General features: G+C 43.8%; 1 protein-coding gene across 1 annotated transcript in view; it reads left to right on the forward strand.

The window, feature by feature from the left end:
* The first annotated feature begins 13,414 nt into the window (after window positions 1–13,414).
* Window positions 13,415–13,587, forward strand: part of LGMN (legumain) — a 40,287-nt gene continuing 40,114 nt past the window's right edge. The window contains exon 1 of the mRNA XM_036316277.1: window positions 13,415–13,550. The gene's annotated coding sequence lies outside the window, so the exon portion shown is untranslated. The remainder of the gene's footprint in view (window positions 13,551–13,587) is intronic.

The following is a 13,587-nucleotide window of genomic DNA, read 5'->3' on the forward strand; positions in this document are numbered from 1 at the left end:
AAGATGTGACAAGAGATGATACTGATGGTATTTCTTTGATTTGCTGAACCCGAAATTGAAAAATAATTTTTATTTGGGAGAAGGAGTATAAGAAAATGATTTGGCAAGTGATTTTTCAGGGAATGACCTGAGATCAGCCAGACTCAGCCCAAAGTCTTAGATTCTTTCACCTGTAGCAACATCTAGAGACGCCCTGGGGCTGGAAATCAGATGAGCTGTATTCAAGTCCTGCTTGGTGGCTAACTTGCTGTATGGTTCACAAGTCATGTTTCCTTAAGTATCTTGATTTCTTTATTGACAAAGTTATTCCAATTCTAAAATTCTGCATCCAAAGTTCGAAAGGGACTTCATTAAATCTAGAAAGAAGGTTCCCAGAAGTTGGAACAAGAGGGTCTCTGGTCAACTCTCATGCATTCATTTGGTATTGAGCCAGCATTTGCAAAGTGCTTACACATCGTGGAGGTTGTTAATGTACTAAGCAGTGACTATTGAGCAAAATGTGATAGAGAGGCCCAGGTCTGTCAAGAGCATTTTGGTGGAGCGCCAGGGTTTTCCTCAGTAGGCACTTGGGCAAAGCCCTTTTTTTTGAAGGTAATTCTCCAGGTAGGGGACTTTCTTGAAATCTTTAGCTTGAGCTCCAGGGGAAACCTGGTCTTAAGGACAGGGAGAGAGTGAGGAAGCTTCAATTGCCCAGGTCCAGCTTGAGGGTCCTGCCTCAACAATGAATAAATAAAATGTGGTACAGCCCTAACCTGGGCTCTCTATCAGTGGATAGAGAGTCAGCCTGCTGACTGAAAGGTCCCGGGTTAGGTTCCAGTCAAGGGCATGTACTTTGGTTGCGGGCACATCCCCAGTAGGAGGTGTGCAGGAGGCAGCTGATTGATGTTTCTCTCTCATCGGATGTTTCTAACTCTCTATCCCTCTCTCTTCCTTGCTGTAAAAAATCAATAAAATATATTAATAAATAAATAAATAAAAAAAATGTGGTACATTCTAACAATAAAACATTACTGGGCCATAAAAAAGAATGGAGTACTGATACATGATACAACATGGATAACCTTGAAAATATGTTAGATGAAAGAAGCCAGACACAAAAGGTCCATCACGTGTGATTACATATATGAAATGTCCAGGAAAAGCAGATCTATAGAGATGGAAAGTAGATTTGTGGTTGCCTGGGCCTGATGAGTGGGAACCAATAGTGATAGCAAGTGGGTATAAGAGATCTTTGTGGTTTGGTGGAAATGTCCTAAGATTAGATGGTGGGGATGGTTGTTCAACTCTGCACACTGACTATAAATTATTGAATTATATACAAATGAATGGATTGTATGCTAAATAGATTGTATCTCAATAAAGCTGTTTTTTAAAATGAGAAAGAACCACTGCACACTATGTTGAAGTAAACTTGCTAACCCCTTTCCTTCCTTAACAAGGGCTATTTTTCATTCTGAGAATATTTACTTCCTACTATTTTTTTTTTTAGTTAATATGTCCTTTTCTTCTGGAAATCAAGTGACAGAAAATGCCAGCAATAGTAATTTTTAAAAAAATCATTCTTCTCCAGAATCCAAAGGCAACAAAATCTCAGACATATGCCGAAGCAATTTCTTCACTGATACAGCTCCTAGGGCACTTGAAACGAAAGAGAAAATGAACAAATGGGACTACATCAAAATGAAAAGCTTCTGCACAGCAAAAGAAACCATCAACAAAACAACGAGAAAACCCACTGTGTGGGAAAACATATTTGCCAATGTCATATCTGATAAGGGCCTAATCTCCAAAATTTATAGGGAACTCATACAACTTAACAAAAGGAAGATAAACAATCCAATCAAAAAATGGGCAAAGGACCTAAATAGACACCTTTCAAAAGAGGACATTCAGAAAGCCAAGAGACATATGAAAACATGCTCAAAGTCACTAATCATCCGAGAGATGCAAATCAAAACAACAATGAGGTACCATCTCACACCTGTCAGACTGGCTATCATCAACAAATCAACAAACGACAAGTGCTGGAGAGGATGTGGAGAAAAAGGAACACTTGTGCACTGCTGGTGGGAATGCAGACTGGTGCAGCCACTATGGAAGACAGTATGGAGTTTCCTTAAAAAACTGAAAATGGAACTCCCATTTGACCCTGTGATCCCACTTCTAGGAATATATCCCAAGAAACCAGAAACACCAATCAGAAAGGATATATGCACCCCTATGTTCATAGCAGCACAATTCACCATAGCTAAGATCTGGAAACAGCCTAAGTGCCCATCAGTAGATGAATGGATCAGAAAACTGTGGTACATCTACACGATGGAATACTATGCTGCTCTAAAAAGGAAGGAACTCTTACCATTTGCAACGTCATGGATGGAACTGGAGAGCATTATGCTAAGTGAAATAAGCCAGTCAATGAAGGAAAAATACCACATGATCTCACTCATTCATGGATAATAGAGACCATTATAAACTTTTGAACAATAATAGATACAGAGGCAGAGCTGCCTCAAACAGATTGTCAAACTGCAGCAGGAAGGCCGGGGAGGGTTGGGGGGCAGGAGGTAGGGGGGTAAGAAATCAACTAAAGGACTTGTATGCATGCATATAAGCATAACCAGTGGACATAAGACATTGGGGGATAGGGGAGGCTAGGGGACTGTCTAGGGCGGGGGGATAAAATGGACACATATGTAATACCCTTTGTAATACTTTAAGCAATAAAAAAAAAAAATCATTCTTCTCCAGTGAGGAAAAAGCAAACATCCTGTGCCAGTTCTTGAAAATTTGTGAAAACTGAACTGATCTTGAAGTCCAAGAGTTTGGGAAGCCATAGACCAGCTGATCTGTTCAACTAGGAAGAGGTCTTAGGGACCAATGAGCTCAACCCTCTCATTTTCAAGATGAGGAAAAAAATGGAGATTCTGGGTAGTTCATTCTGTTTCCATCCTCACTGCTGCCTCCAAGGTGCCTTCTGATTCCAGGAATCTAAGAACTCTTTATCTACCTAACTGTGCACACTAAGGTATGACATTCTGGGCAGGTCAAAATGTTAAGAGGCTTTGCCTGGCCCACATGGCTCAGTGGTTGAGGACTCGATCCTGTTGGGGCCATGCAGGAAGCAGCCAATCAAAGATTCTCTCTCATCATTGATGCTTCTCTCTCTCTCTCCCTCTCCCCTTCTCCGAAATCAATAAAATTATTTTTTTAAATGTTAAGGGTCTTCACTCCCGACACAGTTCTAGGGAAATGCTCAGTTCCCCTGAGCTGAGTTAATCCGGGCGAGTCACTGACTTTGACCCGCCCACACCTTCACATGCTATGCAGTGCATCTGTCAAGTGACTAAGAAGTGCTTACTGGCTGACAGGAAGAGCTGTTGACTGTGCTGGTAACTAAGGGTTCTTCCCCAAGACTCAGCAACGGGACATGTGATTTGTGACCCTGGGGCTGGACTCCAGCCTTGCATTCTGGGTTTCACTCTGGCTGCTGAAGACACACCATGTTAAAGTGCCTTGTCCCCCAAGGGTCAAGGAACTCGGGGAACGCAAAGATTAATTAGGCGTGTCTGTCTTTACTTATTCACACCCAGTCTTGATCCAGAAGCGATTGAGAGAATGATAATGAAGTTATCTAAATATGGAAGTCATGTTCTGATCCTAAACCCAACTTTTATTTAAAATGTCTATAGAAAATATTCAACTACATTTTTGATACTTCTTAGCTCTTCAGTACGAAAATAACTTTATCGAAATAGAATTCATATAACATAAAATTCACTCTTTAAAAAAGTGTACAGTTGAGTGGCTTTTAGTATATTCATAGTTGTGCACCCATCACCACTATGTAATTTTAGGATATTTTCATAACCACCATTCCCCCTGCCTCCCCTCAAAAAAAAAACTCTGTATCTGTCAGCAGTCATTCTGTCTCAGTCTCTGGCAATCACTAACCACTTTCTTATGAATTTGCCTAATGGACATTTCATGTAAATGGAATGATACAAATATGACCTTTGTAAGACTCCTTTCACTTATCATAATGTTTTTAAGGTTCATCCATGTTGAGTAAGACACTTTTTAAAAATATAAATAAATCAAGAGAATGAGAAGACACGCCACAGACTGAGAAAAAAAATATTTGCAAAAGATAGATCTGATAAAAAATTATTATCCAAAATATACAGAGAATCCTTAAAACTAAAAAATACAGGGCACATACATACATTGTGGGTTTGATCCCCAGCCCAGGAGCATACAGGAGGCAACCGACCAATGTTTCTCTCTCACATCGATGTGTTTCTCTCTCTCTCCCTTCCTCTTTTTCTAAAATCAATAAAATCATATCCTCAGGTGAGGATTAAAAATTTTTTTTTAAATGAGCAAAAGACCTGAACAGACATCGCATCCAAGAAGATACAGAGATGGCAAGTAAGCATCTGAAATGATGTCCAACATCGTATGCCATTAGGTAATGGCAAATTAAAACAACAATGAGACCACTACACACCTATTAGAATGGTCAAAATCCCAAACACTGATGACACCAAATGCTGGCAAAGATGTAGATTAAAAAGCCTCGTTCATTGCTGGAGAGAATGCAAATGGTATAGGTATAACCACTTTGGAAGATAGTTTGGCACTTTCTTACAAAAGTAAACATACTCTTACCATATGATACAGCAACTATGCTCCATGGTATTTACCCAAGTGAGTTGAAAACGATGTCCATACAAAATCTGTACATGGATGTTTATAGCAGCTTTATTCATAATTGCCAAAACTTGGAAACTTGAAGATGTCCTTCAGTAGATGGTTGGATAAATAAACTGCAGTACATCCAGACAATGGAATATTATTCAGGGCAAGAAAGATATGAACTATCAAGTCATGAAAAGACATGGGAGAAACTTAAATGCATATTACTAAGTGAAAGAAGCCAATCTGAAAAGGCTGCATACTGTAGGATTCCAACTACAGTTATATGACTTTCTGGAAAAGGCAAAGCTATGGAGACAGTAAAAAGATCAGGGGCTGGGTGGGGGATGAAGGGGTGAATAGGTGGAGTGTGGAGGATTTTGGGGGGACAGTGAAACTACTCGGTATGATACTTAATGATGGATACATGTCATTATACATTGGTCCAAATCCATAAAATGTACAACACCAAGAGTGAACCCTTGTAAACTATGGACGTTGGGTGATGATGATGTGTCAATGTAGGCTCATTGATTATAATAAATGCACCACTCTAGTGCAAGATGTTGAGGCTGTGTGCATGTGGGCTGTGTTGTGGAGGGGGTGGGGCAGGGCGGTAATATGGGAAATCTCTGTACTTTCTGCTCACTTTTGCTGTGAACCTAACACTGCTCTAGAAAATATAGTCTAATAAAAAAAAGGTAAATAGCCTGGCCACAGTGGCTCAGTGGTTGAGTGTTGACCTATGAACCAGGAGGTCACAGTTCAATTGCCATCAGGGCACATGCCCAGGTTGCAAGCTTAATCCCCAGTAGGGGGCATGCAGGAGGCAGGCAACCAATGGTTCTCTCTCATCATTGATGTTTCCATCTCTGTCTTCCTCTCTGAAATCAATACAAAAATTTATATATATATGTAAATACCTTGGACAGGTAGCTCAGTTGGTTAGAGCATCATCCCAATACACCAAAGTAAGTTGCAGGCTTGATCCCCAGTGTGTGATATGTAGGAGGCAGCTGATCAATGATTCTCTCTCATCATAGTTGCTTCTATCTTTCTCCTTCTCTCTTCCTCTCTGAAATAAATTAAAAAAAAATTTTTAAAAAAGAATCAACCAATGAATACATAGATAAATGGAACAAAAATTGATGTTTCTCTCTTTCCAAAGAGGATATATAGCCAATAGACCTATGGCCAAAAGACCTATGAAGAGATGCTCAACGTCATTAATCATCAGAGAAATACAAATTAAAACCATAATGAAATATCACCTCACACCTCTCAGAATGGCTATCATCAATAAATCAACAAACAACAAGTGTGGAGAAAAGGGAACCCTTGTGCACTGTTGGTGGGAATGCAGACTGGAGCAGCCACTGTGGAAAGCAGTACGGAGTTACCTCAACAAATTAAAAATGGAACTGCCTTATGACTCAGCAATTACACTTCTGGGAATCTATCTGAAGAAATCTGAAACACTAATTCGGAAGAATATATGCACCCCTATGTTCACTGCAGCCTTACTTACAATAGTCAAGATTTGGCAGCAGCCCAAATGCCCATCAGTATATGAGTGGATAAAGCAGCTATGGTATATCTACACAATGGAATACTACTCAGCTGTAAAAAAGAAGGAAGTCTTGACTTTTTGACGGCATGGATGGACCTGGAGAGCATTATGCTAAGGGAAATAAGCCACTCAGAGAAAGACAAGTACCATATGATTTCACTTATATGTGGGATTGATAGAACAATATAAATTAACAAACAAAACTGAAACAGACTCATAGCTGCCAGAGGGGAGGGAGGTAAGGGGCTGGTGAAAAAGGTGAAAGGATTAAGCAAAACACATACGCACACACACAACAACAACAACAACACTCCAAAATAAATAAATAAACAAACAAACCTCATAGACAGACAACACTATGGCCATTACCAGAGGGAAGTGGGGGAGGCAGAGGAGGGTAAGAGGGGGAGTAATGTTAAAGGAAAGAGACATGACTTGGGGTGGTGAACACAATATAATATACAGATGATATATTAAACCTACATAATTTTATTAACCAATGTAACCCAAATAAATTCAATTAAAAATACTTGGAAACATTGTTCATTGTTCAGAAGCCATAAAAAACAATGGATGTGTTGTAGGCGATGGGAACAGCACCAGGTGTCAGACCAGTGTGGTCAGACTGGACCTGGGTTTGGCACCTGGGTACTTGCGTTCTGGCTAGGGAAGAATTCAGAGCCAAGCCTCAGGCTATAAGAGAACAAACATTTATTTGTAAAATCACAGAGGTAGAAGAAGTAATTTGTAGAACAAGTGGGTTTAGGAAACAATTATAGAGGTAAAGGAAGGACCCTAGGAGCTTGGAAGTGAGGAAGGTAGAGTGTCCCGGTAGCTGGGAAGGGGAAGAGAAGGGAAGGGAGAAGGGGAAATGAAGGGGAAGGGAAGGGAAGGGAGAAGGGGAAATGAAGGGGAAGAGAAGGGAAGGGAGAAGGGGAAATGAAGGGGAAGGGAAGGGAGAAAGGGAAATGAAAGGGAAGAGAAGGGAAGGGAGAAAGGGAAATGAAGGGGAAGGGAGAAGGGGAAATGAAGGGGAAGAGAAGGGAAGGGAGAAGGGGAAATGAAGGGGATGGGAAGGGAAGGGAGAAGGGGAAATGAAGGGGAAGGGAAGGGAAGGGAGAAGGGGAAATGAAGGGGAAGGGAAGGGAGAAAGGGAAATGAAAGGGAAGAGAAGGGAAGGGAGAAAGGGAAGAGAAAGGAAGGTGCGGGAAACCATTTACTGTCTTCACTAGCTGAGTATAGACAGAGACCCCCAAAAGCTAGTAACATTTGAAAGCCCTAGCAAAGGTCAGGGCTGTGTACCACCCAGTTAATCTAGATAATGATAGCTGAAGCAACCTCCCTACCTTTAATCATGTAAATTGCCTAAGGGTGATGTTATGACCTAATCTGTGTGTCATTGAAACCTCCTTACCCTAGGGCTACCCCAGACCAAATAAAAAGTTGAAGCGGCCAGAGCATCGGAGGAAGTCCTTCGGGACTTGCCTCCTGGTCCCCCAATATTGCAAAATTATCTCGTGTCTTTTTCTCTCATTTGTTGTGCGGCTCCTCTTTCAGATACCGAACCCTACTCCACACAGAACGTGGAGGGAGTCTGACTCGACAGGAAGGGAGAAGGGGAAATGAAGGGGAAGAGAAGGGAAGGGAGAAGGGGAAATGAAGGGGAAGAGAAGGAAGGGAGAAGGGGAAATGAAGGGAAGAGAAGGGAAGGGAGAAGGGGAAATGAAGGGGATGAGAAGGGAAGGGAGAAGGGGATGAGAAGGGAAGGGAGAAGGGATGAAGGAAGGGGAGAAAGAAGGGACTGAAGGAAGAGAGAAGGGAGAAGGAAATGAAGGGGGATGAGAAGGGAAGGGAGAGGGGATGAGAAGGGAAGGGAGAAGGGGATGAGAAGGGACCGGGAGAAGGGAAGAGAAGGGAAGGGAGAAGGGGGATGAGAAGGAAGGGAGACGGGATGAGAAGGGAAGGGAGACGGGATGAGAAGGGAAGGGGAGAGGGAAGAGAAGGGAAGAAGGAGAAGGAAGGGGAAGGAGGAAGGGAAAAGGGAGAAGGGGATGAGAATGGAAGGGAGAAGGGGATGAGAAGGGAAGGGAGAAGGGGATGAGAAGGGAAGGGAGAAGGGGATGAGAAGGGAAGGGAGAAGGGGAAGAGAAGGGAAGGGAGAAGGGGAAGAGAAGGGAAGGGAGAAGGGAAGGGAGAAGGGAAGGGAGAAGGGGAAGAGAAGGGAAGGGAGAAGGGAGAGGACAGATGGGGGATGAGAAGGGAAGGGAGAAGGGGATGAGAAGGGAAGGGAGAATGGGGATGAGAAGGGAAGGGAGAAGGGGAAGAGAAGGAAGGGAGAAGGGGATGAGAAGGAAGGGAGAAAGGGGATGAGAAGGGAAGGGAGAAGGGGTGAGAGGGGGAGGGGAGGGGGTGGAAATGAAGGGAATGAGAAGGGAATGGAGAAGGGGAATGATGAGAAGGGAAGGGAGAGAGAGGGATGAGAGGGAAGGGAGAAGGGGATGAGAAGGAAGGGAGAAGGGGATGAGCAAGGAAGGGAGAAGGGGATGAGAAGGGAAGGGAGAAGGGGATGAGAAGGAAGGAGAAGGATGGGAAATGAAGGGGATGAGAAGGGAAGGGAGAAGGGATGAGAAGGGAAGGGAGAAGGGGAAGAGAAGGGAAGGGAGAAGGGGATGAGAAGAGGAAGGAGAAGGGGATGAGAAAGAAGGGAGAAGGGAAGAGAAGGGAAGGGAGAGGGGATGAGAAGGGAGGGAGAAGGGGAAGAGAAGGGAAGGGAGAAGGGGATGAGAAGGGAAGGGAGAAGGGGAAATGAAGGGGATGAGAAGGGAAGGGAGAGGGGAAATGAAGGAGGAACAGAGATGGGAGTGGGAGGGGGGAAAGTGAAAGACAAGAGGAAGGAAAATGACTGAAGAGTGCGCTGGATCTACTATCCTAAGTGTTTTGAGGGTGGAGATTTTTGCTGAGGTCCTAGGGCAGTGGCTCTCAACCTTGGCTGCACATTAGAATCACCTGGGAATCTTTTTAAAATCCTGATTTCTGGGCCTCATCCTCTGGAAATTCTGTTTCTTTGTTATGGGGTGAGGCCACAACATTAGTAACAAAGAAACAGAATTTCCGGAGGATGAGGCCCAGAAATCAGGATTTTAAAAAGATTCCCAGGTGATTCTAATGTGCAGCCAAGGTTGAGAACCGCTGTCCTAGGGGAAGATCGTAATAGAATACTCAGCAGTTTTTCAGATGTGTCCTTTCAGGGTCAGCATCTGCACTGGTCGCTTGGCCGGCACCAGGGCAGGGGGTCATTAGCCGATGCAGCTGGTCCTGAGGTCAGCTGTGGCTGGTTTTGTTGCTTTTCTGGGCCTGGAGCTGAAATACAACTGAGGCCTAAATGTTACCTCTCGGGAGGAAAGGTCACCCTGGGGACAAGGTCCCACCATACAATTGTCCGTTGCGAGGCGCCTGGGACTTTCCACTTCGATGCCCTTGGGTACCTGGCCCATTGTCCTTGCTTGACTCATGTCTGTCTAACTGCCTACCACAGATGGTAAGAAAATTAATTATCCAAAATTTCATCACTTGATGTAAAAAATTAATAGTAAGCTTCCAAGTCTTGTTTCAAGATGCACTGTATTCCATGAAAGGAATTCCCTGAAAAATTTTAAATGAACAAGCTACAGATTGTGCCGGAAGCCGGTCCATCCTTGCTGCTTGACACAGTCGCTGCAGGAAAGAAACATCTGCACAGCATATGTTTCAAGGGACCTGGCGTATATAGCATACTGTTCTTACTATGTTTGCTCCCCTTAGCGCTGTGTGTTTTAACCAAGGTCACCTCTCCGAGAAAGGTTGTTTCCCCAGGTAGGGATTTTTCCCTGAAGTCAGGGAGGGGAAAAAACTCCTTAACTAAGTGCCAGGCGGGTAGTTAATCACTTTAACTACAAACAATCAATTATGTAGCTTAAGCTACATAATCTTTACTCCCTGGAATGGAGATAAGAAAGCCCTAACCTTTGCAATAGAAATTGACAGGATTAAAATCAACTGGTATAAATACGGATGTAACAAGACAATAAACACCAGAACTTCGCTGGAGATCCAGACCAGAACTTGGCTGGAGATCCTGGCTAGAGATCCTGGCTAGGCTGCTGATCAACTGAACGCTGTCTCTGTGTCATTCCTTCTTCGCCGACTCCGTCCACACCTTTGGGGACCCCTGGACCTGCTGGGGTTGGACCCCAGCAAGATTGCAGTGAAATAAAAAGGGATTCTGATAATTTAAAAACAAAACAGTGACTTTGAGGAATCGTGAACAAAAAAGTATATAAAGTGAGATAGTAAAGCAAGGGAAAGGCGAGAGTGTGATGGGGGTGTGGGCTATCTTGTGTTCTCTGAGGAGGAGAGTCATGTGGCCAGGAGCCAGCTGTGTGACTGGAAGGGAGAGGGCATTCCAGGAAGAGGAAACTGCACATGTCAGGGCCAGGATGCCGTTGGCTGGAGTGGAGTGTCATATGGCAGGAAATGAGGTGATGGTGATAGGCATCGGCAGGAGTCAGGTGATGTGAGCTGGGTAGAATTTTACTCTGGGAAGAATGGAATGCTTTTTGAGCTGGAAGCCATCATGAAAAGTTTTGGAAATAGATAGTGGTGATGGCCACACAAGAATGTGAATGCAATTAATGTCACTTGAACTACCCACATCAAAATGGTTAAAATGGCAAATTTTATGTTGGATATATTTTACTATAATAAAAAACAATTAAAAAGAGAAAAAAGAACAAGTAGTGCTTGGTCAGAATAAAAACAAAGGTGGTGGGGGCCAGAGGGAACAGCATCATTAAATGTCCTGGGGAAGAGAGGTTAGGAGATTTTATTTTTTATTTACTTATTTTTATTACGAGACATTTTAAAAAATCATCTGCACGAGGCCTAAGGGAAGCTTCTGGGATGCTGGCCAGGCCCAGTTTTCTTTTTTTTTTTTTAAATCTCGGTGTTGATAACCTGGGTGTGTTCACTTTATGAGAATTTGTTGAGGATTTATTTATGCTTGTGCATTTGTAATTTGTGCATATTTCTCTGTGCATGTGTTAAGAGGAAAACACAGGCCCAAGTGAGCGGCACTCAGGTGAAAAGCCCAGGATACCAAGCATAGATTTAATACCTGATCTAATTGGACAGTTTTCCATTGCTAGGCACCCAGGGCTTTCTGCCCTGGTGACCTTCTGTACTTGGCCTATGGTTCAGGCTCTGCTTATGCCTGCCTATCTGCCTACTACAACTTCAGCTCTCTGTGCTTCATAGTGTTACCACTATGGTAACCAGACCAGGGGGCCTGGCCACTGGTGGGTCTGCCTAAGGCTGGCGGATAGTGTGTGAATTCTTGCTTCCTGCAGGAAAAATTTCACAACATGAGTTCGGGTGAATTTTAGAGTATGTTTATTAAAGCTAGGGACAGTGAAGCAAGGAAGTGCCTAGGACAGTTCCTCATGTTGTGGTGACCTCCAATTTCATTGTTACAAATTGAACATAATTAAAGCAGAGTGATTAATCACAAAAACAATATGTAATTATATATGTGTTTTCCAATGGTCTTAGGCAACCCCTGTGAAAGGGTCGTTCGACCCACAAAGGGGTCTCGACCCACAGGTTGAGAACAGCTGCTCTAGGGAGAAGCATACCCTGGAACCTTCATTTTAAGGGGTTTCAGAGGCTAGGCATTTAGGGTAGGATCTCAATTGAATATTTGTCAGCTTTATGCTGATATACCACAATGAGGTTTATTCTCTTCATCTGTCCTTGGGTGTGGCTGGCAAATGGCACTAATTGGATTTCTGCTGTATCCCTGAGTAGGGTACTTGAAGCTATTTACCATTTTTTTTCCAATTCTCACCTGAGGATATGTTTCTATTGATTTTATTTTTTAAATATATATTTTAATATATTTTATTGATTTTTTACAGAGAGGAAGGTAGAGGGATAGAGAGTTAGAAACATCGATGAGAGAGAAACATCGACCAGCTGCCTCCTGCACGCGCCCTCACTGGGGATGTGCCCGAAACCAAGGTACATGCCCTTGACCAGAATCGAACCTGGACCTTTAAGTCCGCAGGCCGACGCTCTATCCACTGAACCAAACCAGTTAGGGCTCTATTGATTTTAAAGAGGGAGAGAGAAACATCAACGTGAGAGACAAACATTGCTCGGTTATCTCCCTTACACACCCCCACTGGGGATCCCACCTGCAACCTGGGTATGTGCCCTAACCAGGATTGAACCTTCAGGGTGCACCGGAAGATATTCCAACCAACTGAGCCACACTCGCCATCGCCAAACCATTTACTCTTAAGTGTCCTTGGTTTAGGGAATATAGGATTTACTAGATGGCTACAAACTGGTGTTTAACTGTCTATTTCCCTCTTCCCCTTGTCCTGGAATACTAGCCTATCTCTTTAGGATTGTTGTAGAGATCAAATGAATTAATTCATGAAATGAAACAACGAAGAACAGGCTCCAATAAAGTGTCAGCTATTGACTGAGTGCATGATAAGTGTTGAGTAGTAGTCTAAGCCCCAAGGGTCCTCAGTCAATTGTCCCCACCACAAGCAAACTGGACTTGTTTTTAGACAAGTACTGTAATTGAAGTATAACATGTTTAAAAAAATATTCAGCGGTTTAGATGTAAATATCTAGTAGGCTTTTTAAAGCGATTCATGACTGGAGAAACATCCCATCTAGCAACTAGAAGGGCTCTCTGAGGGGCTGCACAAAATGGGAGGTTTTTACAGGAAGCAGGTTGGGGCAAGGGCACTATAGTGAAAGAAAACAATGGAGTAATGTTGGGCCGGAGCTTCTTTTCTTTGTGCGAAGAGAAGAGGAACTGGTTAAAATGCTCTGAGTGCTAGTTTTGATCCTATGAAGGACATGTCTGGAACCACTAAGCCTCTGGTTCCCCCAACTCCGGGACTTCAGATCTTAGCTCATCTGGCATTCACCTCCACTAGCTCCTGGACCTCTGGGCACTTAGGCCCGGTGCATGCTGGGACTTGTAGTCCCGTCCCTGTCTAGCTCATAGGCCTTGCCTCCACCTCCCATTGGCCTTCCCTGAAGCCCCGCCCCGAAGTTCCACCTATCAGCGTGGCGCAGTCGGCCCTCAAAAAGGAGACGGAGGTCACAGCCCTGCAATCACTGCAAGGCGAACCCCCGGAGGTTGCTCGTCTGAGGCTGCGCGCCACAGAGGTTCCCACGGTCCTGCTGTTGCTACCGCCGTCGCCGCTGCGGTCCGCCGCCGCCGGTAACTTCCTGGGCCGGGGCCAGGGCCGCGCGTCTGC

Source organism: Myotis myotis, unplaced genomic scaffold (assembly GCF_014108235.1).
Source record: "Myotis myotis isolate mMyoMyo1 unplaced genomic scaffold, mMyoMyo1.p scaffold_m19_p_1, whole genome shotgun sequence".
NCBI classification, from domain to species: domain Eukaryota; kingdom Metazoa; phylum Chordata; class Mammalia; order Chiroptera; family Vespertilionidae; genus Myotis; species Myotis myotis.